Source organism: Puma concolor, chromosome D4 (assembly GCF_028749965.1).
Source record: "Puma concolor isolate L17-30 chromosome D4, mPumCon1.1.hap2, whole genome shotgun sequence".
Lineage (NCBI taxonomy): Eukaryota > Metazoa > Chordata > Mammalia > Carnivora > Felidae > Puma > Puma concolor.
The window spans coordinates 95,289,089-95,316,930 of NC_141679.1; the positions used below are offsets into that span (position 1 = coordinate 95,289,089).

Genomic DNA, 27,842 nt, shown 5'->3' on the forward strand with positions numbered 1-27,842 from the left:
TTCGAATCAGTGTTTTTGTATTCTTGGGATAGATACCTAGTCGTGCAGTTGCTATTTCTTTTTGACATTAGTCTTTGAGTGTCTTCTTCTTTTGCAGGATAACAGAATTGTAAGAAAATGTTTTGTACAGTTCTTGGCAAATGAAAACCTAGATGAAGTGGAAACTTTCCTAGGAAAACATGATTTGTCAAAATTTACCCTAGTAAAGATAATATGCTGGTTATTTGTTGCTGCGTAACAGATACTCTCAAGTTTAGCAGCTTAACAAAGCAGAGATTAATGATCTCACGGTGTCTGTGGTTAGGACCCCGTCCTGGGACCTTGGCGTCGGGGTCTCCTGAGCAAGGTCACAAACAGGATGCCAGACGGGCTGCAGCTGCCTCAGAATACAGTTAGGACAAGACCTTCTTCCAAGCTCTCAATCTGCCTGGGTTATATCACGCATCCTACCCCCTACCTCTTTATCCTGCACTTCCTCCTTCCCTCTCTGTCGAGCTCCTCTTCTCTGTTACTCAGCCTAGTAACAAAGTTAGTTGCTTATCATCTTCGCTAATCTTCAGCATTTTATTCATGGGATTAAGCAATGCATCAGACAAGAGAACTATGAGAGGCAAAAGAATTAGAAAATAAATAGTAAACAGTAAAACTATTTGCAAGTGTGATGACTGTGCCTGGAAACCCTAAGAGGGTCAGTGCTAAAATGCAGATGGTGAGGTCATTGACTGGATGTAAAATTGACACATAAACATCAAGAGCCTTCAGATATACAAAACATCAGCCCCCTTGACACACTGTCACAAAGGATGAAATACTCTGAAGTGAGTTGGAAATGTACAAAATTTATATAAGGAAAACTGTAAAACACTCCTGAAACAAAAGACCTGAACCAAGAAAAGACACTTCTTATTCTTGGACATCATAAAGATGTTAGTTCTCTCAAGTAAATATAGAAATTTACCTTTTTCCTTGTAAAAATGCAAGGAATCATTCTTTATTCTTTCTCACATCTTGCATTCAGTCCATCAGAAAGTCCTGTTGGGGGGCGCCTGGGTGGCTCAGTCAGTTAAGCGGCTGACTTCGGCTCAGGTCATGATCTCATGGTCTGTGAGTTCGAGCCCCGCATCAGGCTCTGTGCTGACTGCTCAGAGCCTGGAGCCTGTTTCGGATTCTTTGTCTCCCTCTCTCTGACCCTCCCCCGTTCATGCTCTGTATCTCTCTGTCTCAAAAATAAAATAAACGTTAAAAAAAAAAAGAAGAAGAAAAAAGAAAGTCCTGTTGGCTGTACCCACAGGACAACAGCTCAGTTCTGCCACCACTGTCCCTCTAAAGGTGTCACTACTTGGAACTAAGTCACCACTGTGCCTTTCTTGGATTATAGCAGTCACCCCTTCATTGGCTGTACCTACCTGATCTATTTTTTTGTGCCAAAGCCAGACTGCTCCTTTAAACATTAGATTGTGTTGGAGCTGTTCAATATCTTGACTGTAGTGGTAGATAGGTGAACCCGAACAGGTGACAAAATTGTGTAGGATGTAACACAGTGACTTCCATGTGAATACAACTAAAGGTGAGGAAATCTGAGTAAGATTGGTGGGTTATGTCAGTCTCAGTTCAGTATCCTGGTTATGATATCATACTGTAGTTTTATAAAACGTTATAGTGGGGCAAAGTGAGTATTAGTGGGTTGAATAGTGTCCTCTCAAATTCATGTTCATCTGGAACCCCAGAATATGACCTTATTTGGACACAGGGTCTTTGCCAATGTAATTTATTAAGGATCTCAGGATGAAATCATCCTAGATTTAGAGTGAGCCCTATGTCCAATGACTGGTGTTCTCTTAAGAGGAGGACAGACCCAGATACAAAAGAAGCTTGCCATGTGCTCACAGGCAAAGTTTGGAGCGACGCATCTGTGAACCAAGGAAGACCACGGATTGCCATAGCCACTGGAAGGTGAAAGAAGCAAGGAAGGATTCTTCCCTGGAAGCTTCGGAGGGGGCATGGCCCTGCCATCACCTTGATGTTGGACTGCTGACCTCCAGAACTGTGAAAAGATACCAAGTTTATTTTATTTTAAGCCACCCAGTTTGTGGTACTTTGTGACAGCAACCCTGGGAAACTTATACACTGGGCAAAGTGTACAAGGCAGCCTATTATGTCTCATGCTTCACACGATTCTACAGTTATCTCAATTGAAGATAACCATTTGAGGAACTGCCCGAATGTTTGCCACAGTGACTGCACAGTTTTGTATACCCATCAGCAGTCTAGGAGGGTTCTAATTTCTTTACAGCAGCATCAACACTTGCTATAGTCTTTCTTTTTTTTTTTTAATAGGTTTATTTGTTTATTTTGAGACACACACACACATGCGCGCGCGCGCGCGCGCACACACACACACACACACACACACACACACACACACACACAGAGCAGGGGAGGGGCAGAGACAGAGAATCCCAAGCAGGCTCCACGCTGTCAGTGCAGAGCCCAATGCAGGACTCTATCCCACAAACTCTGAGATCATGTGACCTGAGCCAAAAGAGTTGGATGATCAACTGACTGAGCCACCCAGGCACCCCCTTTGAAACATTTTAAATTAATTTTTGTATGTAAATTAGTTTTGTATGACCCATTTTACATTAAATTAATTTTGTAGGCAGAGGTTAAAATACGTTGTTTTGCATGTGGATATCCAGTTGTCCCAGCACCATTTGTTGAAAAGACTGTTTTTTTCACCATTGAATGGTCTTGGTATCATTGTCGAAAATTGATTAACCATAGATTTATGGGTTTATTCCTAGACTCTTCAATTCTGTTACCAGTGATCACGTGTCTGTCTTTATGCTAGTACCACACTCCTATTTATTGTAGCATTGTAGTAAGTTTTGTAATGAGGATGTGTGAGTTCTCCAACTTTGTTCTTTTTCAAGATTATTTTGGCTGTTTTGGGACTCTTAAAGTTCCCATGTGAATTTTAAGGTCACCTGTCACTTTCTACAAAGAAGTCGTCTGGGATTCTGATAAGGATTGTGCTGAGGTTTCTTTTCAATATAGCGATCTCTGTTTAGTATACAAGATATATAAAGAACTTATAAAACTCAACACCCCAAAAAAGCAAATAATCCAATTAAAAATGGGCAGAAGACATGAATAGACATTTTTCCAAAGAAGATATACAGATGGCCAACAGACACATGAAAAGATGCTCAGGGTGCCTGGCTGGCTTAGTCTGTAGAGCATGCACCTCTTCATCTCAGGGTTGTGAGTTTGAGCTCACATTGGGTGTAGAGATTACTTAAACTTAAAAAAAAGTGCCTGACATCACTCATCATCTGGGAAATACAAATCAAAACTACAATGAGATATCACTTCATACCTGTCAGAATGGCTAAACTCAACAACACAAGAAACAACAGGTGTTGGCAAGGATGTGGACAAAGGGGAACCCTCATGTACTGTTGGTAGGAACACAAACAGGTGCAGCCACTCTGGGAACAGTATGGAGGTTCCTCAAAAAGTTAAAAATAGAACCACCCTACGATCTAGCAATTGCACTACTAGATATTTACCCAAAGAATACAAAAATACTAAGTCACAGGGAGACATTCACCCCAATGTTTGTAACAACATTATCTGCGATAGCCAAACTATGGAAACAGCCCAGCTGTCCATCGACTGGTGAATAGCTAAAGAAGATGTGGTGTATATGTATGCAATGGAATATTACTCATCCATAAAAAAGAATGAAATCTTATCATTTGCAGTGACATGGATGGAGCTAGAGTGTATTATGCTAAATGAAATAAGAGAAAGACAAATACCATATGATTTCACTCATGTGGAATTTAAGAAACAAAGCAGATGAGCAAAGGGGCAAAAAAGAGAAGCAAACCAAGAAACAGACTCTTAACTATAGAGTACAAAGTGATGGTTATCAGAGGGGATGTGGGAGGGGGATGGGTTAAATGGATGATGAGAATTTAAGGAATGCACTTGTGATGAGCACTGAGTGATATATGGAAGTGTTGAATCACTATATTTCACACCAGAATCTAACATTATACTGTATATTAACTAACTAAAATTAAAACAAAAACTAAAATATATATCTACAGTGATCCCTGAGTGGAGTCATATGAATACCTGATGCCAGGAAACGTGAGTAAATGTTTCTTGACATTCAAATTGAATTGCAGACTAACAGACATTATTGGGTCCTAATGGCAGTGGCCAGATTGAATGGTGTGGACAGGGAGGCAGCACAGACCTGAAGACTTGTGTGAAGGCTGGGCCTACCCTACCCATGGCCAAAAACGTGTTACAGGATGGACAGACACTGGGAGATGTCTTTGTACTTCGAAGGTGTAGGCAGTGTGCATGTGAGGCAGAGTCCACAGGGTGGTCAGAGTCTGGGCTGGGTGGTGGGGTGTGTCTGAGCTGGATGGTGGTGATGATGGTTCATACGAGGCGGGGGTGAGGGTTGGGGGCAGAGGCAGGTATCAAGGATCCTTGGTTTGAGGGGAAGCAGCAGGCAGGAACCCATTGTTGATTTAGAACACCTAGCAGGCAGCCTAGCCCATGGGGGCTGGTCACAAAGACCAAAAGCTGTTTTGATGCACAGGCCCAGGCACCTTATCTTTGGGACTTTAGCTGAAGAGAGGATAGTGCTTTGCATGTAGTAGGTGCTCACTGAATACCCTTGAACTGTGAATGAATTCATAGTAATGATCACTTATGAAGACACTGTTTTTCAAAGTGAAGAGGAATTGAAAAATCACAGATGATTAGTGATAGAAAAATGCTTAAATACTTACCATATGTCAACTTGAAATATTATACTACTATTAATGGGATAATTGTGAAGACTATGGAGATACGGAATGTTTAAGGGAAAATTATTGGTGTGACTCATGATCACGTAAAATGTGTACATCTAAAGAGAAACTGGAAGGAAATGAAAATTTTGAGTTAAGGTAGTGATACTTATTTTAAAATTTCCTTTTACGAATACCTTCCTGATAAAGACTATTGCCTGTGATTGCCTTGGAGCCGGGCTGGGCCCGAGTATGGGCTGGAACTACAACCAGGAGGGCAGAGGGTTGTGGACGGGTCCTGCTGGTCTCTAGTTGTTGTGCACGTGTGGTCTGCACCTCTGTCTGCTCAGTCATCACGTGCAGATTGGGTGTCTGTCCCGTGCCATGTCTGGGCATGTGGCAGTGAGCCAGACGGACAGGAGCTTGTATCCCAGCAGAGGACACAGATGTGGGAAGAGCAAATGAGGAGGGATGTGGGAAGACAGGCATTGCAGTCTTGAGGAGTCAGCGAGGAAGCCAGTGTCACTGCAGTGGTGTTAAGTGGATAACCTCTGGGGGAGATGGAAGGTTCTGACTTCAGTTTGAACAGGGCCATTCTTGTTGCATGTTGGGAATCAGCTGAGGGGCCAGCGTGTGAGCGGATGACATGAAGAGCTGCTGTGTGGTCAGCTGATGGAGACGTGGCTTGGGGAGACAGAAAGAAGGTCAGATTCAGGGTAAGTTTTAAAGATGGAACACTCGGTGTGCCTGGGTGGCGTGGTCAGTTAAGCGTCCAACTCTTGATCTCAGCCCGGGTCTTGATCTCAGGATCACGAGTTCTGGCCCCAGGTTGGGCTCCACGTTGGGTGTGGAGCCTACTTTAAAATAAATAAATAAATAAATAAATAAATAAATAAATAAATAAATAAATAAATAAAATAAAGCTGGAACATTCAAGATTGGCAAGTGAGAAGTTGAGGATAATGTCTTGAGAAATGGTCAGATCCTGGAAATATGTTGAAAGGGAAGCCAAAAGGATTTGCTGATGGATTGGGTGTAGTTTGTGACATGAAAGAGAGAAAACCAGATTTTGAGGCCTTGGGCTTGAGCTCTGGCAGTGGTGGTAGAGTGAGATGGGGTGTTCCAAGGAGAGTAGATTTGCGGGGGGTGGATCATAAGCTTGGTGTTAGATATGTTAACGTACATTCAGGTGGAGATGTTTAGGTAGATGGAGGTCTGAGCCGGAAATACAGATGTGGAAGTCTCAATACTGTAGAGAGGAAATTAAACCAAGAGATGGCATTAGTCACCAGGGAGGGAGTCTCTAGAGGCCTTCTCAGCTCACTTATCGTATGGACAATGTGGCCCTGGCCATTCTTTATTGTAGGGCTGACCTGTGCAGTAGAGAGGGTCTAGCAGCCTCCCTGGCTTCTACCCACTAGATGCCAGTCACTCCTCCTGACACCGTCATGACAGTGAAAAATATCTGGGGGTGGGGGATGTGGTGGCGCAAACTGCCCCTGTTGAGAACTGCCTATTTAGAGAGAATATAGCTGGAATCTGACCACTTCTATGAATTTGATGTCAGTCACACGCTCAGTCTCTAGACCATTGCAGGATTCTGGTTACTTACTCTTGCTTGTATGATTCATTTTCTGCCAGGAATCCAGAGGGGCCTTAAACAAAAATACCATAAACAAAAATACCAGTCTCGGATTACTCCCCTCCCTCCCTTAAAGTCACTCTGTTATCGTAAAGTGGAGACCCTGCTTGTCAAAGGCCTTGGACCAGCCTGCCTCCCACTCACCAGGCTCCTCCCTGTCTGGTCTGAGCCCTTGGCTGTCCTTGTGCTTAGGATGTTCTTGTGTCTAAAGTACCTGCCCTGTGTTTTTCTGTTCCTTTACCTTGGTTTTTTATCTGAAGTTATCTTTTGTTTTTTTCATTTTTAAAAATTTAATTTACATCCAGGGTAGGTAGCATATAGTGCAGTAATGATTTCAGGAGTAGATTCCTTAATGTCCCTTGTCCATTTAGCCCATCCCCCCCTCCCACAACCCCTCCAGCAACCCTCTGTTTGTGTTCTATATTTTAGAGTCTCTTATGTTTTGTCCCCCCCCCCTTTTATATTATTCTTGCTTCCCTTCCTTTATATTCATCTGTTCTGTGTCTTAAAGTCCTCATATGAGTGAAGTCACATAATATTTGTCTTTCTCTGACTGACTCATGTCGCTTAGCATAATACACTCCAGTTCCATCCATGTTGTTGCAAATGGCAAGATTTCATTCTTTTTGATTGCTATGTAATACTCCATTGTGTGTATGTATGTATGTATGTGTGTGTATATATGTATATATATGTGTATATGTATATATATATTTATATACACATATATATACACCACATCTTTATCCATTCATCTGTCGATGGACATTTGGGCTCTTTCCATACTTTGGCTGTTGTTGATAGTGCTGCTATAAACATGAGGGTGCATGTGTCCCTTCGAAACAGCACACCTGTATCCCTTGGGTAAATACCTAGTAGTGCAATTGCTGGGTTGTAGGGTAGTTCTATTTTTAGTTTTTTGAGGAACCTCCAGACTGTTTTCCAGAGTGGCTGCACCAGCTTGCGTTGCCACCAACAATGCAAAAGAGATCCTCTTTCTCTGCATCCTCTCCAACATCTGTTGTTGCCTGAGTTACTATTAGCCATTCTGACAGGTGTGAGGTGGTATCTCATTGTTTGTATTTGTATTTGTATTTGATTTGTATTTCCCTGATGAGGAGTGATGTTGAGCATTTTTTCATGTGTTGGTTGGCCATCTGGATGTCTTCTTTGGAGAAGTGTCTATTCATGTCTTTTGCCCATTTCTTCACTGGATTGTTTGTTTTTTGGGTGTTGAGTTTGATAAGTTCTTTATAGATTTTGGATGCTAACCCTTTACCTGATACGTCATTTACAAATATCTTCTCTCATTCCATCGGTTGCCTTTTAGTTTTGCTGATTGTTTCCTTGGCTGTGCAGAAGCTTTTTATTTTGATGAGGTCCCGGTGGTTCATTTTTGCTTTTGTTTCCCTTGCCTCCGGAGATGTGTTGAGTAAGAAGTTGCTGTGGCTGAGGTCAGAGAGGCTTTTGCCTGCTTTCTCCTCGAGGACTTTGATGGCTTCCTGTCTTATGTTAAGGTCTTTCATCCATTTTGAGTTTATTTTTGTGTCTGGTGTAAGAAAGTGGTCCAGGTTCATTTTTCTGCATGTTGCTGTCCAGTTTTCCCAGCACCACTTGTTGATCTGAGTGTCTGTTGTTGTGCCAGTACCATACTGTCTTGATGATTACAACTTTGTAATACGTCTTGAAGTCCAGGATTGTGATGCCTCCAGTTTCGGTTTTCATTTTCCAAGATTGCTTGGCTATTCGGGGTCTTTTCTGGTTCTATAGAAATTTTAGAATTGTTTGTTCTAGCTCTGTGAAGAATGATGGTGTTATTTTGATAGGGATTGCACTGAATATGTAGATAGCTTTGGGTAGTATCGACATTTTAACAGTGTTCTTCCAATCCAGGAGCATGGAATATTTTTCGTTTTTTGTGTGTGTCCTCTTGCATTTCTTTCATAAGCTTTCTATAGTTTTCAGTGTATAGATTTTTCACCTCTTTGGTTATGGTTATTCCTAGGTATTTTATGGTTTTGGTGCAGTTTTTCATATATTTTTTTCAGGGGTTCGATGTCCTGCCCTGTCTGTCCCCTTCGCTTAAGAATGTGCACTTGAGGGCACCGCATCATGTGTCTCTCTGTGCACTGTGGCTTCAGTGCTTGTCCTTGTAGATTATTGTGCACCTTTATGCGCCAGTGTAGGTGTCCATTATGAATGTTACATATGAACGTTGGTGGCCAGTACATGTATTTTAAATAGCTTTTTTCCATAGTGCTTACTGTTTTCCACAGATTGTTTCCATTTACTTTTCTTCTGCCCAGTCCAAGATAGATATCATTCCTAACTGTGCTTTTCAGTACTTAGAAATTTTAATGTCACATTATTTTCTGAAAAATTGAGGCCTAAGAGGGGTGCCTGGGTGGCTCAGTCGGTTGAGTGTCTGACTTCGGCTCAGGTCATGATCTTGTGGTCTGTGAGTTCGAGCCCCACATCGGGCTCTGTGCTGACAGCTCAGTGCCTGGAGCCTGCTTCTGATTCTGTGCCTCCCTCTCTCTCTGCCCCTCCCCTGCTCATGCTCTGTCTTTCTCTCTGTCAAAAATAAATAAAATTTAAAAAAAAATTAAAAAAAAATTGGGGCCTAAAAATGTATTCTTATTTTTATTTTTTAAATTTTATTTATTTTTGAGAAAGAGAGAGAGTGCAAGTGGAGGAGAGGCATAGAGAAGGGTCAGAGGATCCTAAGTGGGCTGTTTGCTGACAGACAGCCTGATGTGGGGTTCAAACTCAAAAACTGTGAGATCATGACCTGAGTCAAAGTCAGACACTTAACCGACTGAGCCACCCAGGCACCCCCTTAGTTTAGTTTTTGATGTTGAATTCCTTATTTCTTCTGGAGTTGGCTTTTTTCTTGTATTTAAAAAAAGATTTTTAAAAAATGTCAGTTGGGATTCCGTGTCCTCTTTTTTCATGTCCTGCATCATTTCTTCCTAGCTTCAGGTATTGAACAGGTCTTCCTTTCTCCATGAAACTGATGCCCCATATCTCAGAATTCACATGTGTGTGAATTTCTTTCTGGATTTATGCCTTTGGCCAGCTTGCCAGCAGCAGTATGCTGCTCAGTTACCTTGTTTCATCATACATCCTGGAAATTAGTAGGGCAAGTCACTCCTCCATGCTTCCTTCGGAAGCATTCTGGATAATTTTGACCCTTTATTCTTTAATATAAACTTTAGAATCCTCAAATTTCATGAAAAATGCTGTTGGGGTATTAATTGGAATTGCATTGAATCTGTAGATCAATTTGATGAGAATGGACATCTTCCCAATATTGTGTCTTCCTATTTGTGAATATAGTATGTCTCTCTATTCATTTAGGTTTAAAAAAAAATTTTTTTTTAATGTTTATTTGTTTTTGTTTTTGAGATAGGGGGTATGAGGGGCAGAAAGAGGAAGACAGAGGACCCACAGCGGGTTTGGTGCTGACAGCAGAGAGCCTGATGCAGGGTTTGAACTCACGAACCATGAGATCATGACATGAGCCAAAGTCGGGTGCTTCACCAGCTGAGCCACCCAGACATCCCTATCCATTCAGTTTTTTTTTTTATTATTTTTTTTTAATATTTTTTTTTTAATTTTTTTTTCAACGTTTATTTATTTTTGGGACAGAGAGAGACAGAGCATGAACGGGGAAGGGGCAGAGAGAGAGGGAGACACAGAATGGGAAGCAGGCTCCAGGCTCTGAGCCATCAGCCCAGAGCCCGACGCGGGGCTCGAACTCACGGACCGCGAGATCGTGACCTGGCTGAAGTCGGACGCTTAACCGACTGCGCCACCCAGGCGCCCCTCCATTCAGTTTTTGAATAAAAAGTTTCAATGAAATTATATTTTTCCTAAACCGATGATTCTCTGATGCCATCATTAAATGATGTTCTCTCTGTTATTACCATGTCTGATTGTTCACTGGTGGTACATAGCAAGGCAGCTGAATATTTAACCTTACATACAGTCACCTTCCTAAGCTCTGCTGTTATTCCTAGTCATTTATAGGTCATGGGATCTGCAAGTACTAACAGTCTTATTTCTTCCTTTCTGATACTCATACTGCAAATTTCTTGTCTAATTGTACCAGTTAGTGTTGAATGGAGGCAATGCTGGTGGTTGCCCTTGTTCTTGGTTTCGTTTATTTATTCATTTTTTAAAGGTTATTTATTTATTTAAAGAGAGAGTGTGCGCGTGTGCAAGCAGGGGAGGGGCAGAAAGAGTGAATCCTAAGCAGACTCTGTGCTGTTAGCATAGAGCCTGATTCAGGGCTTGAACTCAGAAACCGTGAGATTATGACCTGACCTGAAATCACGAGTCAGATGCTTAACCAACCAACTGAGCCACCCAGGTGCCCGTTGTTTATTTGTATTATTATTCCTTTTTTTAAAATTTTAAGTTTGTTTATTTGTTTGTTTATTGAGAGAGAGAGAGAGAGAGAATGAGAGCAGGAGGGGCAGAGAGAGAGAGAAGGAGAGAGAGAATCCTAAGCAGGCGTCACACTGCCAGCACAGAGCCTGGTATGGGGCTTGAACTCATCAATCCAATTCTGTATTTTGTAGGAAATGCATTTACAATGTCTTTTGGGGTTCCTTGGCCCAATTCCACGTGGGGAGGGCCATTCCCCACATATAGTACCAAGCGGTTCTCTGATACCAGCAGGGTGTACAGTGTCCATGAATTCAACTCATTTCTGACATTCCTTGGAGAAAGTATCTGGTTCCACAGGTTAAGTGTCGAGTCCTACAAGCCTGCTCCTTCTCCCATTTAAGATGCCAGTCACAAATCCAGGTGGTTACCTCTGCTACTGACTGACTGGCTACAGATTGGAGGTTCCATTGACCTTCTCCTTAGGTTTGATTAATTTGCGAGAATGGCTCACAGAACTCAGAGACTCATCTTACTAGATTTCTGGTTTATTATAAAGAGATATGACTCAGGAATAGCCCAATGAAAGAGATGCCCAGGGCCAGGTGTGTGGAAGGGCAGGTACTTACATGCCCTCACCAGGTGTGCTGCTTTTCCTGAAAAATCTCCACGTGTTTACCAATCTGGAGGTTCTCTGAACCCTGCCCTTTAGGGTTTTTATGGAGGCTTTATTACTTAGCTGTTTATTAAACTCATTGGCCATTGGTGGGCAATTGATTCAGCCTCCAGCCCCTCTGACCTCCCCAGAGGTCTGGTTGGGACTGGAAGTCCTACCCCTCTAATCCTGTGGTTGGCAGGATTCATGGGCAAGCAGTTCCCGTCCTTTAGGGCTTTCCCAAAGTCATCTCATTAACATAAAAAAAGACACCTGCATCACTCTCTATGCTTGGGAAATTGCAGAAGTTTTGGGGACTTGAGCCAGAAATGAGGAAGAAGACTAAATACATATTTCCTGTAATAAATTGCAATATCACAGCATGATGTTTACTTTATTAGTTTTTTATTTTTATTTTTTTTTTTTTTAATTTTTTTTTTAACGTTTATTTATTTTTGAGACAGAGCATGAACGGGGGAGGGTCAGAGAGAGAGGGAGACACAGAATCTGAAACAGGCTCCAGGCTCTGAGCGGTCAGCACAGAGCCCGACACGGGGCTCGAACTCACAGACTGTGAGATCGTGACCTGAGCCGAAGTCAGCCGCTTAACCGACTGAGCCACCCAGGCGCCCCAACTTTATTAGTTTTTTAATACTCTTTATCAGAATAAGCAAATTTCTGTTCCTAATTTACTGAGTTTTTAAAATCATACTTGGGTATTGAATTTTACCAACATTAAAAAAAATCTGTTAAATTGGTAGATTACATTTATGAATTTTATAAAGTTAAATCACACTCGTATACCTGGGATACACCCAGTAATGCCTGGTAGTGTTTTCTATGCTTTTGGATTCAAGTTGCTGATGTATTCCGTAGAAGTTTTCATTTATAATAGAAATTACCAATCATTTTATTGTCTCTTTCCATCTCTTGGATTCATTTTCCTGTTCATTTATACCTTCTTTAGATGGATTTGTTGTTAACCCCTTGACAAAGGTATTGGTGACCTTTTCCCATGAAGCTGCAGTCCACAGGTTCTGTTTGGATAGTTATTTTGGGTATGAAGAGGTAGGGGTGATGGCCTGGGGAGACCATGTGGCTGGATGGGCAGAGATTCTCATCAAGATCCTGGTTTTGCTGTGACTGGTGGGGCAATGGGTGCTTAGTACATGGTTAAAGAACCGAGTAGGTGGAGCAGCAGGGCCCACTGGGACCAGCACACTGTGCGAGGCTGGGTGCGTCAGAATTCTTAGCACACTGGTGGCCCAAAGAAAAGAAGAATAAATAGTAAGGAAAGGTGCGTGTTGCAGGGTAACTTTTTGCATCCTTTCTGCTCTTAATCTTCCTTACAAAGGTCACGTGCTATTAATAATTTCTTATAATTCCTTCCCAAAAGATTTTTGTGCACATGCCAGCATCTCTGTTCTTACAGGGATCTCACAGACACACTCTTCTGTACCTTAACTTGTGTTTGTCTCCATGGTTTTCCCCCAGTAGCTCATCAGCTTTTTCTTACACTTTTCAAGAGCTTTTAAGTATTTCCTTGTGAGCCTCTAACAATTTCTGTATCTAGTTGGTGGATATTTATTTATTTATTTTACTATATTTTTAAAAAATTTATTATTTTGAGAGAGAGAAAGAGAGAGCAAGAGCAAGTAGGGGAGGGGCAGAGAGAAAGGGAAAGAGAGAAATCCTGGGCAGGCTCCATGCTAACAGTGCAGAGCCTAATGAGGGGCTCGAACCCACAAACTGCAAGATCATGACCTGAGCTGAAACCAAGAGTCGGACGCTTAACCAACTGAGCCACCCATGCACCCCAGGTTGGTGGATATTTTAGATGGTCTAATCTAGAAAGAAGGCTGAGTGGATGTCCTTGTTAGGTATGATTTGGAGTCCTTTTGCAAGGGTATCTTAGGATAAACCAAAAAATAACCCTTGCCTTGCCAAGGGTTACGTATGTGTTAAAATTTTATAAATGTTGCCAAGCTGCCCCCAATGCAGTTTCATTAATTTTATTATCCCAACAGTATATGAGAATTGCCTGTTTATCCCTATTCTCATATTGTCAGGGTTTAAGATTTTTTGCCCATCTGATAGGTGAAAATGGTATCTTCGTTGTTTTAAATGCATTTTCTTAATAATGAGCGAATGGTTGTATCTGTTTTCATTACCTGTGCTTTTATGTTTCTTTAATCAGCCTGACTTTTCTTTCCTTTGTAAGTCTGAGGAGTGGGAACTGAGGGTGGGGTCGGATTGTTGTCTGTTCTTTTTTTTTTTTAATTTTTTTTTTTTTCAACGTTTATTTATTTTTGGGACAGAGAGAGACAGAGCATGAACGGGGGAGGGGCAGAGAGAGAGGGAGACACAGAATCGGAAACAGGCTCCAGGCTCTGAGCCATCAGCCCAGAGCCTGACGCGGGGCTCAAACTCACGGACCGCGAGATCGTGACCTGGCTGAAGTCGGACGCTCAACCGACTGCGCCACCCAGGCGCCCCTGTTGTCTGTTCTTCATGAGCTGTCGGTAGATTTGTACAGGACCGTGGCTCCATCGATAATGTGTGTTCTACAGCTGAACTTCCAGTCTGTGTCTGAGTTTGGTGTCTTTGTCGTTTGCTCTTGGCTGAATGGAATCCAGGTACTTCAAGAAGAATGACCTTCATTTTTCTGGCTGACCTTTGACTTGACCCCCTCCCTATGATGGTTCTGGGGTTCAGCCACAGCCCGCAGGCCCCAGCATCCAACCGAAAATACAGCATGGTGGGTAGGGAGTTTACAGAAGAGCATTTATATAGGAAGGTTAGTATTATTTTTTTCATATAACCTCAAAAATAGGAAATAATATTTGTGGTTTTATTTTGAAGTTTGCTTGAAACACTACTTTTAAAATATTGCCTCTTTTTTTTCAACGTTTTTTTTTATTTATTTTTGGGACAGAGAGAGACAGAGCATGAACGGGGGAGGGGCAGAGAGAGAGGGAGACACAGAATCGGAAACAGGCTCCAGGCTCCGAGCCATCAGCCCAGAGCCTGACGCGGGGCTCGAACTCACGGACCGCGAGATCGTGACCTGGCTGAAGCCGGACGCTTAACCGACTGCGCCACCCAGGCGCCCCTATATTGCCTCTTTTAAAAAAGGGGCTTCAAATATTTCGTTTTGTATTAAGAGCCACAACTCGGACTTGATTGGAGGGGCGGCACAGCTGTGGAAGGGTCTCTTCTCCTGAAGAGGAAATTCCATAGTGGAGGATGGGGGACATGTGGGTGGAGACCCGCTGCTCTCACACTTGACTGGGGCCCTGAGACCGCCCCCCTCCAAGGTGTGCTTGCGCTGGGAGGGCAGGAGCACTTGGAGCAGGGGTCTGATGTACATGGCAAGCTTTAGGTTTGCTTCCCTGTGATTCAGTCACTGGGTTCTTGGCTCTAAAGGTCATCTGTAAGGTGAGTTCCTTATGACAGGGCTGGTAAGATGACTCTTGTTCCCTTACACTTGACCTCAGGTTCCTATCCTAGGTTTCTGTTAGTATTTTTTATACAAAGCTGATCCCAAGAGACCCTAAGAGTGATTTTTCTTTTGGTGGTGGTAGGGATGAGCTGTTTTGATGGTTTCTTTAGAAAGACCTTTCCCCGTTTTTAGGGTGAAGACGCTAAACGTAGAATGGTTTCCTCCTGAGAAAACTCAGCTCACTTAAAATGTTCGTTGTAACTATCTGAGGGGGTTCAGGTGCACTGTGGGCCTGTACCTCTGGACTGCTCCCTGCCTTGAGCTTCCTCCATTTCAGGAGGTGCTTACAGATGGTGGAAAAGGGCAGTGGAGCTGCTGTGATTCCCCTGCAGTGGCCGCAGCCAACAACTGCACTAGTGCAGGAGGGAAAAAACGGATAGAGGTGCAGGCAAGGAACATGGCGTTTAATATTTTTCCTCTCTTGTTTAACCCCTGTCTTCACGAAGGTGCTCCTAGGCTGGGGGCAGGGCCTAGGAGGTAGGGTGTTGGTGGGGTCACCTCCTTGTCCCACCCCCGCCCCACCCCACCCCCTACAGAATAACCCTGTCGTGATGTCCTGTCACCAGATGTGTGTGCTTTCTTGGGAGTGGGGGTGGGCGATCCCTCCAAAGCTCTGATTATTGAAAACTATGTAAGGCCTGTTCTGTATTGCAGGAAGAAGCTCCTAACTAGTTAAGCCGATGATAAACCAGTATTTTTTCTCTTGCTTCAACGTTTACAGAGAAAGTACTGGAAGCTTTTGCTGACTAATGGTGTTGCCTCGTTTTTTCCTTCCCTGCCCCATGGTGGCCTCAGTGGTGATGGGGAGCAAGGAGGGCATGAGTGAGAGAGTGTGGGGGCCGGGGACCAGCCAGGCTGTGTGTGGAGGATCTGGCCATGTTATTTTGCAGTTGGCTCATTTTCCATGCAGGCTGAAGAGAAAGAAGTCTGTCAGCTCTGGGCTTGAGACTGGCACTGACCACTCCCCAAGAGTGCCCCTTGGAAGGCGGTGCCTTGCCTAATGGGATCTGCTTGAGCACGTTTTCAGGTTGCAGGATGGCCCTGTCTGCCTTGGTGAGTGGGGGACTCCATTTTCCTTGGAACGGCAGAAATGAGGTCGTGGAGAGATGCCGAGACCCAAGGCAGCAGAGCTTCCACAAGGGCTTTCTCAGCTGTTCCGTAGAAAAGCAAGACAGTGGATAAGCACGTGCTAGACACATCTTGGGGGGAGCGACCTGGTGAGGGGCTGTGGTTTTACTTATTGGAAATCGCAGGATTGGAGCAGATTGGTGCATAGGCTGCCTGTTCTAGAACTGTATTCTTGGAACAAAAGGGTGGGGGAGGGTAGGCTACTCTCCTAGATCTGAGGAAACTCCAGCTCAGCCAGCGGAATGAGGAAGAGGGAACAATAGGGACGGCTCCTTTGTGCCTGCCCTTGAACGCGGGGCCACTGTGAATCCAGGCCCTGCACCCGCTGGCCCGCTGGCCCGCTGGGAAATGGCGCCGCTGTGGGTGGTGGTTCTGAGAGGAACCATTTAACCAGGTATGCAGATGCGTGTTGAACACCTGTGATGGAAATTTCATTGGTGGTTCATGTTAGCAGCGTAGCAGCCCATAATGGAGTGTTTGTTTTCTTATTTTCTGAGTGGAAAGTGTGCTTTTAGAGGAACTTTTCCCCAGGCCATGTTGAGGTCGCACCCTGTGCAAGGGCAGGTTCTGGCCTCCCCTCCCTTTCTTCTCCTTCTCCTCTTCCCTCCCTCCCCCTTCCCCACCCCTCTCAGATGAAGGGTCCTTCTGTGCGAAGGGTGGGCTGGAGACCAGGGTGGGCTGGAGACCGTTGGCAGGTGAAGCCTGCAGGTGCAAGGTGGGGGCAGAGCCTAGGCACGTGGGGAAGGCAGGCGGTTGGTGGGGGAGGCCTCTCTTAGGTAGACATTTGCTTTTCATTTTAAGAGAATTTTAGAGATGGGGAGTATTTTTAAATGTTAGAAGATTTTTATCTTCTTGAAGCAGCACAAATCATCTGAGGACCATGGTATTAACAGAAGACAGCATAACCAAAGTGAAAAAATTCAAGTGAGGTAAAAAGTTTTGGTGGCCTTTTAAAATAAAAAATACAGTCAGTCAAGCATTTTGTCATCTCTTTAGAGAACTAGTCGAGGAAGGATACGCTTCTGTACTGTTCATCACAGTGGTCTGGACTTTTGGCATTTGAAACCGTGTTGGAGTTCATGCTGTGTAGAGCGCGTGCTGCTTGGTGGGCTTCACAGAATCCAGCAAAGAGCCCGTCCAAACTAGCTCACCTTCAGGGTAAGCCTCTCTGTAGAATTGTAACAGAGGCTATGAGGGACTTCTTCGAGGTCCATTTCCTCTAACGCATTTCTGTTTCACAGACTTTCTTTGAAAAAGAAAAGTGAGCAAATGTTGCGAAGGAGAGCTCACAGCTGCTTCTTAGATTTTTGAAGAGCACGTTCTTTTCTGCCTGGGGCAGGAAGTGGGGCCCTTGGAACTGTGCGAAACTGTGTGCAGGAGGAGGAGGAGGAGGAGGACCGTCAAAGGAAGAAGTGGTGCTGGCTGTTCACCCCTGGGAGCCTGACCAACATGAGACTTCAGGCTCTTTCTAGGAGAGGAATACCCTCATTCACCGCACCCCCCCCTCCCGTCCACTTTCCACCCACTCACGCCCCCCACCCCCCATCCACTCTCCCACTCACTCTCCTCCCCACCCCTCCATCCCCCCCCACTCCCCATCCATTCCAGCAGCCACCAACTCCCCCATTTATCCATCCATCAGATACTCATTACCTATTATATACCAGAATGAGTAGTCTGGAAACTTGGGTATGTCCGTGAATAGAGCACAAAAAATCCAGGACATTTTCATGATCCCCAAAAGAAACCTTATACCATCAGTAGTCACTCGCATTTTCTCCTCCCCTTAACCCCTGGCAGTTAGTTAGGCATCTGTGTTCTGTCTCTGTAGATTTGTGTATTCTGGACTTCTAGACTTTTCATATAAATGGAATCATACAGTATGTGATCTTCTGTGCACCCATACTTGGAGAGTTTCTTTAATTAATTAATTTTTTTTTTGAGAGGTTAAATAATAGATTACTAAGGGTTTCCTATCTATAGTGATTTTGTTAGTACTTGTATACTTTACAGATGATCATCAACTTTTAAAAATGTTTATTTCAAGGTAGAGCGTGAGTGGGGGAAGGCAGAGAGAGAGAGGCAGGGACAGAGCATCTGAAACCGGCTCTGTGGGACAGCAGAAAGCCCAGTGTGGGTCTTTAACTCACAAACCGTGAGATCATGACCTGAGCCGAAGTCAGACACAACTGACTGCGCCATCCAGGCGCCCCAAGATGAATGTCAATTAAAAAAACTTTCATACTAAGTTTAGGAAAGAAATGGAAATATACAGTTGTTTACTTAGTTATTCTGAATTGCTGGATTGACTGTGATTTTTGTTATATTAAAAAAAAATTTTTAATGAGCATATATTAGTTTTATGGCAAACAAATTAACAGCAACCCTCATTTATCTGCATTTCAATTCATGTGATTAATGCTCATTAGTTTTTTTTAAATTACAGTAAAAACCTGAAGGGAAGATGACCCCAGGTGGAGGTGGTACTCTGAAAAACAGAGCTAATAAAACAGCTGCATCATATACTTGTAATCAGTATAAAGTAAGGGTACCAGCCCTGCAGTGCTTGGGGCCAGGCCACACCCCTCCCACACTTGGCTGCACTTGGTCCTTTCCCTACCCCCTTGTCCTTCTCTTACCATCTCCATCCCATGCTCTGTCCTTTGTCCCTCCCATCAACAAAGCTCCATTAGCGCGTGCTGCATACCAGACACAGTAGCAGGTCCCCAAGACCCTTCCAGACCTGTAAGGTCAGACCGTCTGTACTAACACCAGGGAGGACATCATTGGCTTTTCCCACCCCGGTCTGTCAGGGGGCTAGAGTGCACACTTCTAGAGGCTGGCTACATGATGCAGGACATGTGAGCATCCAAACCTTAAGCTAGAAGAGATATTTGCAGACTTGTAAAAAAAAATGACACACTCTCTCTTTTTCTTCTTCTTCTTTTTTTTAAGTAGGCTTCATGCCCATCTTGGGGCCCACAGCGGGGCCCTTGGGGCCCAACGCAGGGCTTGACTTCATCACCCTGAGATCAAGACATGAGCTGAGATCAAGAGTCATATGCTTAACTGACTGAGCCTCTCCTCTCGCTCTCTTGAAAAGTAGTTACTTTGTATAAAAATATTTTATGTTAGCATGTAATGTGTTATTATTTTTAAAGGAAGGGACAGTGATTTTAAGATTTTCTCTATTTTGGTTTGTAAATATCAATAGCCGTGATCCATAGGAACAAAATCTCTTTGGGATGCTTAGTACTCTCTAGAGTATAACATGGTCCTGGAACTGGAATGCTTGAGAACTACTGTTTTATTGTACACTGAAGGGCTTGGTAGCCCAGCAATGGAAAAAAAAAACCTCCGACAAAATTCCTGTTTCTCATAGAGCGTGCATTGTGATGGGGGATAAATTCCACCTTTTTTTGGTCATATGCTTCCAAACATTCAACTCTTGGTTTACTTTCTTTATCATGCTCAGTCTTTTTGACAAAATAGGAATTTTGAATGAAATTCAGCTATAAAGGTGTTTGTTTTCCCATGTTATTTCAATCCTGTTACAGAGCAGTATTGTAGAAAGATTTTTTTTTTTAATCACCAATATGATTAGGAATGTGGTCTTTTTCCAAGAATTTCTGATTAGAAGGGAAATTTATTAATATTTATTTCTGTGGCTTTCTTCCCATAGCCTGCACTTATTCTTTTAACCACCAGATGGTGCCTTTGTTCTAATAAAGCTAGAATGCTAACTCCATTGGGGATTTTCTAAACATTTTTACAGGGACAGTGCGTCGCAAAGGCACATCTTCCTTTCAGGCTAGTACAGTTCCGCTTTGTAGAATGATGTCCTCGAGAGTATAAGAAGTCATCTGTTGTGTATGTGCTCATACTGGGTTATTCTTTGGTGACCAGTAGATACCCACTGTACCTTCCTGGGTTTGTGGTCTCCCACCTCTGTCTTCTGCTACTTTTATGTTCCTGATATTTCAGCTAGGATTGTTGCTTGAGTTACTCTTCTGATCTGAAAAGAGGAATAGGCCTCTCCTTTTTCTTGGTATATAAACTCTGTCCAGTCTTATTTTTACCTCCTGCATTCTTCAGAAGAGAAGTTTGCCCTTAGAGGGGAGGTGCCCTGTGTAAGGTGCACTGTAATTGTGGGAGGGCTGGAGCCAGTGTTGAGCTCTGGCTCTGAGGATATGCCCAGAAGTCGTGGTCAGTTACTGCTGGCCGGTGCTCTGACTGTGCCACATGGCCTCACAGTGCTGAGAAGTGGAATGCCCAACTAAAAATTAAACTGGGTGGCTGTTTCTGTAGGGGCTAAGGGCTGATGAGCTTCAGAACCTGGAAGAGGTGCAGGTCCTGCCTTCGGGGAGTCTGTATTAGAAATTGCCAAATTTTTTTCAGTATATTAAAAACTTTTTCCTCACATCAAAAAATTTGAAGGCTGTTGTCATGGTAGTAATTGTGAAAAGTATGTACTAATTGAGAGAACAGAAAGTAACAAAATTGTGGTCAATCTAGTAATGCTACCTACATGAAAAAATAGCTTGTATATGTGGCAATGTACTATTTGCTTGGCCCACGGCCAATCCTGGGAGGGCCTGCAAATTTGTGGGTCCTTTTTGGTAACTCCATTGTTCTTAGGAGCCTGCAGTTGAAGCTCGTGTTCTAGGGCAGACCAGTGTTTTGCCCTGGAATAAAGCACACAGTCTGACTCACCCAGAGGGCTGAGGTGGGTGGTGACCAGTTACAGCTGCTCTGTCCCCTCTCTCTGTTGTATAATGAGAGGAAATGGGTGATAGAGAGATGCTGGGGACTGCAAGGGAGAATTTCTAAAACACAAAGATACGGGCCTTAGTCCTGGAGCACAAAGAGCACAGAGGGACAACAGCACCTGCCATTTGGTAGATAGACACTTAATGAAAGCTGTACACCTGTAACCTGAATAAACCCCAGGGCTTCATCAGGACTGGTCTCCATACGACCATACTTTAAGAAGCAAATTCTAGGGGCCAAAAGAAGTTAAACAGGATTTACTGACATACATCAAGGAATGTTAAAACTTATTATTTTATTTTTTTTTTTATTTAAGAGAGAGAGGATCCTTGGGGAAGGGGCAGAGGGAGAGAGAGAATCCCCAGCAGATTCTATGCTCAGTGTGGAGCCCAGTGTGGGGCTTGATCCCACAACTCTGGGATCATGACCTGAGCCAAAATCAAGAGTCGGTCGCTCAACCATACCAGTCCTCCAGGTGTCCTGTACCAAGGGATGTTAAGATGATAGACATTAAAGCCCATAGTGGGTTCTCCAGCTCCCCTCACTTCTTCCAGCGCTCCACACTGTGGTCCATCCAGCTCACTCCAACCCAGCACATGTCCTCGAACACTTGGCTTTCAACTCTGGAGCTTTCCTTTTGTGCTCTTTATTCTTGTGTCCAATCTTGAAGTGCACGTCCAGATGCACTTGGGGGTGCGCTGTGCGTTACTTTGTGCAGTCTTCCTGCCATCACATGACTTGTCTCTTGATGTCAGAGGCCTGCATTGTATACTTAATCATCATTTTTAATGCTTATATATTTCTGAGACAGAGACAGAGCATGAGCGGGGGAGGGGCAGAGAGAGAGGGAGACACAGAATCCGAAGTAGGCTCCAGGCTCCGAGCTGTCGGCACAGAACCCGACGGGGGGCTCCAACTCACAAACCGTGAGATCGTGACCTGAGCCGAAGTCAGTCACTCAACCGACTGAGCCACCCAGGCGCCCCTTAATCATCATTTAAAGTGTGTTCTTTTTTTTTTTTTAAATGTTTTTTTTTTTTAAATTTTTTAAACGTTTATTTATTTTTGAGACAGAGAGAGCATGAATGGGGGAGGGTCAGAGAGAGAGGGAGACACAGAATCCGAAACAGGCTCCAGGCTCCGAGCTGTCAGCACAGAGCCCGGCGCGGGGCTCGAACTCACGGACTGCGAGATCATGACCTGAGCCAAAGTCGGCCGCTCAACCGACTGAGCCACCCAGGCGCCCCAAAGTGTGTTCTTCATGGGGTGCCTGGGTGGCTCAGTCGGTTGAGCGGCCGACTTCGGCTCAGGTCATGATCTCACGGTTTGTGAGTTGGAGCCCTGCGTCGGGCTCTGTGCTGACAGCCTGGAGCCTGCTTCTGATTCCGCGTCTCCCTCTCTCTCTGCCCCTCCCCCGCTCATGCTCTGTCTCTGTCTCAGAAATAAATAAAAACATTAAAAAAAAATGTGTTCTTCAGAAAGTCCGGGAATATGTGTTACGTGCCAGGTACTCTGCTAGATGCTGGGTTGCAAAGATGAGTAAATCCGAGCCCATGCTGCTCAGGGACCCCTTCCTGCTGAGATAGAGGTGCTTAGGGAGTCTCAGTGCAGCATGTGATCAGCCGGATGAACCCTGGGGGCTTTGCCCGGCTGAGTGGCAGAGTTTTATCTTGGAGGATGAAAGCTGGGGGGTGGACCAAGGCAGTGATGGAGACTCAAGGGCTCTGTTCAAGCCACCCTCAGTAGCTTGATGCGTCAGCACTTCCATATGTTTGGCAGGCTCTTTTGGTGCCTAAAAATTGTTGGGCTAGGTTAGGGGTTAGCAAACTTCCTGGAAAGGGCCAGGTGTGCAGGCCACACCTGGCTTTTAATGCATATTCTTTTTTATATTTATAACTAAAAAAATGTAGTTTTTAGTTTGTGGGAAGTACGGAAATAGGCTTGGGCTCGATTTGGCCAGTGGACCCCTGGCCTAGAGTGCCAAAGCACCTCTGTGCTGTGCTGGGAGGTGCGAGCCAGAGCCCATGAGAGGCGGGAAACACTGGGTGTTTTCAGATTGTGGTGAGGTCACAACTCTAGAAAGATAATTCTAACTGTAGAATAGATATACTAAGTGGGAAAGGACAGAGATTGAAGGCAGAAAAATGAGTAGACCATTTTCTTTTTATTGGTGACTTTCGGGATGATGTGATTTACAATAAGAAGGTGGTGATGGGATTTGGTGGGAAATGTAGGAGGCACACAACATGGTGAGTGCATGAAGAGGAGAGCTTCACTGGAGACGTGCACGGTTAGTATCCGTGATGCTTGTAATAGCTAAGCAGTCGGCTGTAGCCATGTGATACACCATTGCATGTCTTGCATATGATGTTATAGAGAGAGACCTCTATCATCAGGTTCAATGACAGAATGGATTAAAAATAAGTATATTATTTTGTTAACGTAAAAAGCTGTAAGTGATACACTAAGGTGTTTACTATTGGCGGTAGGCTTAGGGGTAACTGTTACCTTTTCTTACTTGTGTTAGACACCCCCCCCCCCCCCCCCCCGCTGTCACTGCCCTGCATTGGCTAGAGCCCCCAGTGCATTGTGCAGATCATGAAAGAATTTTGTCAGATTTTAAAAATTTTATTATTATTTTCTTTTTATTTTTTTATTTTTGGGACAGAGAGAGACAGAGCATGAACGGGGGAGGGGCAGAGAGAGAGGGAGACACAGAATCGGAAACAGGCTCCAGGCTCCGAGCCATCAGCCCAGAGCCTGACGCGGGGCTCGAACTCACGGACCGCGAGATCGTGACCTGGCTGAAGTCGGACGCTTAACCGACCGCGCCACTCAGGCGCCCCTTATTTTATTATTTTTAAAATTTTTATTTATTTTTTGAATTTGCATCCAAGTTAGTTAGCATATAGTGCAACAGTGATTTCAGGAGTAGATTCCTTAATGCCCCTTGTCCATTTAGCTCATCCCCTCCCTCCCACAACCCCTCCAGTAACCCTCTGTTTGTTCTGTTTAAGAGTCTCTTATGTTTTGTCCCCCTCCCTGTTTTTATATTATTTTTGCTTCCCTTCCCTTATGTTCATCTGTTTTGTATCTTAAAGTCCTCATGTGAGTAAAATCCTATGATATTTGTCTTTCTCTAATTTCGCTCAGCATAATACCCTCTGCTTTCATCCATGTAGTTGAGAATGGCAAGATTTCATTCTTTTTGATTGCCTTGTACTACTCCATTGTGTATGTATATCACATCTTTATCCATTCATCTGTTGATGGACATTTGGGCTCTTTCCATACTTTGGCTATTGTCGATAGCGCTGCTGTAAACATGGGGGTGCACGTGCCCCTTCGAAACAGTATACCTGTATCCCTTGGATAAATGCCTAGTAGTGCAATTGCTGGGTCGTATGGTAGTTCTATTTTTAGTTTTTTGAGGAACCTCCAGACTGTTTTCCAGAGTGGCTGCACCAGCTTGCATTGCCACCAACAATGCAAAAGAGATCCTCTTTCTCTGCATCCTCGCCAACATCTGTTGTTGCCTGAGTTGTTAATGTGAGCCATTTTGACAGGTGTGAGGTGGTATCTCCTTGTGGTTTTGATCTGTATTTCCCTGATGATGAGTGATGTCGAGCATTTTTTCATGTCTGTTCGCCATCTTTGGAGAAGTGTCTATGCATGTCTTTTGCCCATTTCTTCACTGGATTATTTGTTTTTTGGGTGTTGAGTTTGATAAGTTCTTTATAGATTTTGGATGCTAACCCTTTACCTGATACGTCATTTACAAATATCTTCTCTCATTCCATCGGTTGCCTTTTAGTTTTGCTGATTGTTTCCTTGGCTGTGCAGAAGCTTTTTATTTTGATGAGGTCCCGGTGGTTCATTTTTGCTTTTGTTTCCCTTGCCTCCGGAGATGTGTTGAGTAAGAAGTTGCTGCAGCTGAGGTCAGAGAGGCTTTTGCCTGCTTTCTCCTCAAGGACTTTGATGGCTTCCTGTCTTATGTTAAGGTCTTTCATCCATTTTGAGTTTATTTTTGTGTCTGGTGTAAGAAAGTGGTCCAGGTTCATTTTTCGGCATGTTGCTGTCCAGTTTTCCCAGCACCACTTGCTGAGGAGACTGTCTTTATTCCATTGGATATTTGTTCCTGCTTTGTCAAAGATTAGTTGGCCATATGTTTCCGGGTCCATTTCTGGGTTCTCTGTTCTGTTCCATTGAGCTGAGTGTCTGTTGTTGTGCCAGTACCATACTGTCTTGATGATTACAGCTTTGTAATACAGCTTGAAGTCAGTGTCAGATGTTTTGTTTTTCATCTGTTGAGATGATCATTATGGGTTTTTTGTGTTTTGGTTTTTTTTTTAATCATTGTGGTTTTTGTCCTATATTCTGTTAATAATTGTTGCATTGATTTTCAGATGTTAAACCAACCTTGCATTCTTTTTTTTTGTAATTAAAAAAATATTTTTTTTAATGTTTATTCTTTAATAAGAAAGAGACAGAGAGCGAGCAGGGGAGGGGCAGAGAGAGAGGGAGACACAGAATCGAAAGCAGGCTCCAGGCTCCGAGCTGCCAGCACAGAGCCCGACGCAGGGCTCAAACCCACAGACTGCGAGATCATGACCTGAGTTGAAGTTGGCCGCCCAACCGACTGAGCCACCCAGCCGCCCCCCCAACCTTGTGTTCTTGGGGTAGATCTCACATGGTCATGGATGTGTAATTATGTTTACATGTTGCTGGGTTCATTTCCTGTTTTGTTAAGGGTTATTGCATCCTTGTGAGAAGACTGGTCTGTGTTTTTAGGAAATCTATGGCATACTTGCTTGCTGTGTGATCTCGCTGCTCTGGGGGAGCTAGGGAACTCCTCCCCTTCTCCAGCCCTTGGTCACATTCAGGGCCAAGCATCTGCCTGTATGTGCATCTGTTGGCCACTTGGGAATGCCTGTTTCACTCTTTTGCCTGTTACTTTGTTGGTGGTCTCTGTCTTTACAAAATTGATTTGGAGTTACTATTTATCTGTTCCTTCTTGGGTTAAGAGTATATTAAAGGTACTAAGCCCATACACTGCATATATTTTTTTGAATACACACACACACACACGCACGCGCGCGCACACACACACACGTGCGAGTGGGAGAGGGGCAGAGAGAGAGGGAGAGAGAGAATCCCAAGCAGGCTCTGCAATGTCAGTACAGAGCCCTAAATGGGGCTCAATCCCATGAACTATGAGATCATGACCTGAGCTGAAATAAAGAGTTGGTTGCTTAACCGACTGATCCATCCAGGACCAGCCCCCCCACCCCTTTTTTTTTCCGGCTTTTAGAGTTGTTTCTTTATTTTGTCACATAAGTGCTTAAAATATTTTGGTAGTTAAATCTGTAAAGCTTTTCTTTTGTGATTCCTTGTCGCGGAGTTAGTTAGGCTTAGAATCAGCGGTTCCTCACTTCAGGGTCACCAAGGATTTCTCTTAGTGCTTGTACAGTTGTGCCGCACTATATGTAATCCCTGCACTCATTGATTCATGTTTGTGATGGCCTTTCTTCCGTGACCAGCCGGTGATCTCAGTGACCATTTTGTTAATTATCCCCTCTTCTGCTGATTTGAAATGCCCTCACCTTGTACTGTGTTCTTATTTGTATGTGTGATTGTTTCTAGTCTCTTTTACACATATTTAAGGAAAACTGTAAGAATTTTCATAGGCAGTGATAGATTTTCTTTCACAGAGTCATGCCATGACTAATGAATAAGATTATGCTACTTGGGGAGGTTGTTGTTGCTTATGCTGTTAGAAACCTCAAGCTGATCGCCTTTTACATATATAGATGTATCAGAAGAAATAGTCCATTAAGAAAGGTCAAAATTGCACTGTTCACATTCAGCATGAAATGCCACTGTTTTTAATTAGTACTATTTTGCCATTACAAGATTATTGTTGAGGCACCTGCGTGGCTCAGTCGGTTAAGTGTCCAACTTCAGCTTAGGTCATGATCTCATGGTTTGTGAGTTCAAGCCTGCGTCGCGGTCTATGCTGACAGCTCAGAGCCTGGAGCCTGCTTCAGATTCCGTGTCTCCCTCTCTCTCTGCCCCTCCTGCACTCATGCTGTGTCTCTCTCAAAAATAAATAAACAATATGGGGCGCCTGGGTGGCGCAGTCGGTTAAGCGTCCGACTTCAGCCAGGTCACGATCTCGTGGTCCGTGAGTTCGAGCCCCGCGTCAGGCTCTGGGCTGATGGCTCAGAGCCTGGAGCCTGTTTCCGATTCTGTGTCTCCCTCTCTCCCTGCCCCTCCCCCGTTCATGCTCTGTCTCTCTCTGTCCCAAAAATAAATAAAAACGTTGAAAAAAAAAAATTAAAAAAAAAAAAAACAATAAAAAATGTTAAAAAAAAAGATTATTGTTCGTCAGGTTTTCTTAGCAGCCATGGTCAATGATAATTAGAAGCTAGCATGGCGACTTAACAGAGAGCCCTCAGTCTGAGGGGCACACGGAATTCAGTCTTTTCAGTCACAGACACACTGTGGTTTCATTGTTTCTGCCATATGTGTAACCAGCACTGTAGTATGCAGGGGTCCAACTGAAATCCTCAGAACTGTACTCAGCCTTAAGCTCCAGGATTTTGCTAAAATTTTGTAGTATCTATATTGCACATCTTATAAATTCTTTGTCCAAAAATTATTTGTCTTCTGTCTGACTTAATATATTATGGATATGAAATGGCACAAAGTACTTCTGCTTACATTCCTCCATTATTGGTGGCAGTAAAAATGTTGACTTTTCCTCCAGAAATTCAGGATCGTCCACTACCCCCAGTATTTCCTAATTTCCAAGTTGTAGCCCCAGTGTCCCTGGGAAGCCTCTGTGTCACCCCTCAAGATTCAGCCTCGAAGCAAGTGGATCCACTGTGTTGGAGGCACTCATTCTGTTTTTCCCTATAAGATTTTGACCAACCA

The 27,842-nt window shown here is 43.9% G+C and overlaps 1 protein-coding gene across 6 annotated transcripts in view; it reads left to right on the forward strand.

Moving 5' to 3' along the window:
- The window catches only part of EHMT1 (euchromatic histone lysine methyltransferase 1), a 155,522-nt gene that overhangs the window by 20,043 nt on the left and 107,637 nt on the right, over nucleotides 1-27,842 (forward strand). Inside the window, exon 1 of one of the 6 annotated variants that reach the window (XM_086684653.1) lies at nucleotides 5,470-5,533. The exons of 4 other annotated variants lie outside the window; for them this stretch is intronic. The gene's annotated coding sequence lies outside the window, so the exon portion shown is untranslated. Of the gene's footprint in view, nucleotides 1-5,469; nucleotides 5,534-16,508; nucleotides 16,531-27,842 lie in introns of those variants that run through there. One more of the 6 variants, XM_086684655.1, reaches the window with a different exon arrangement.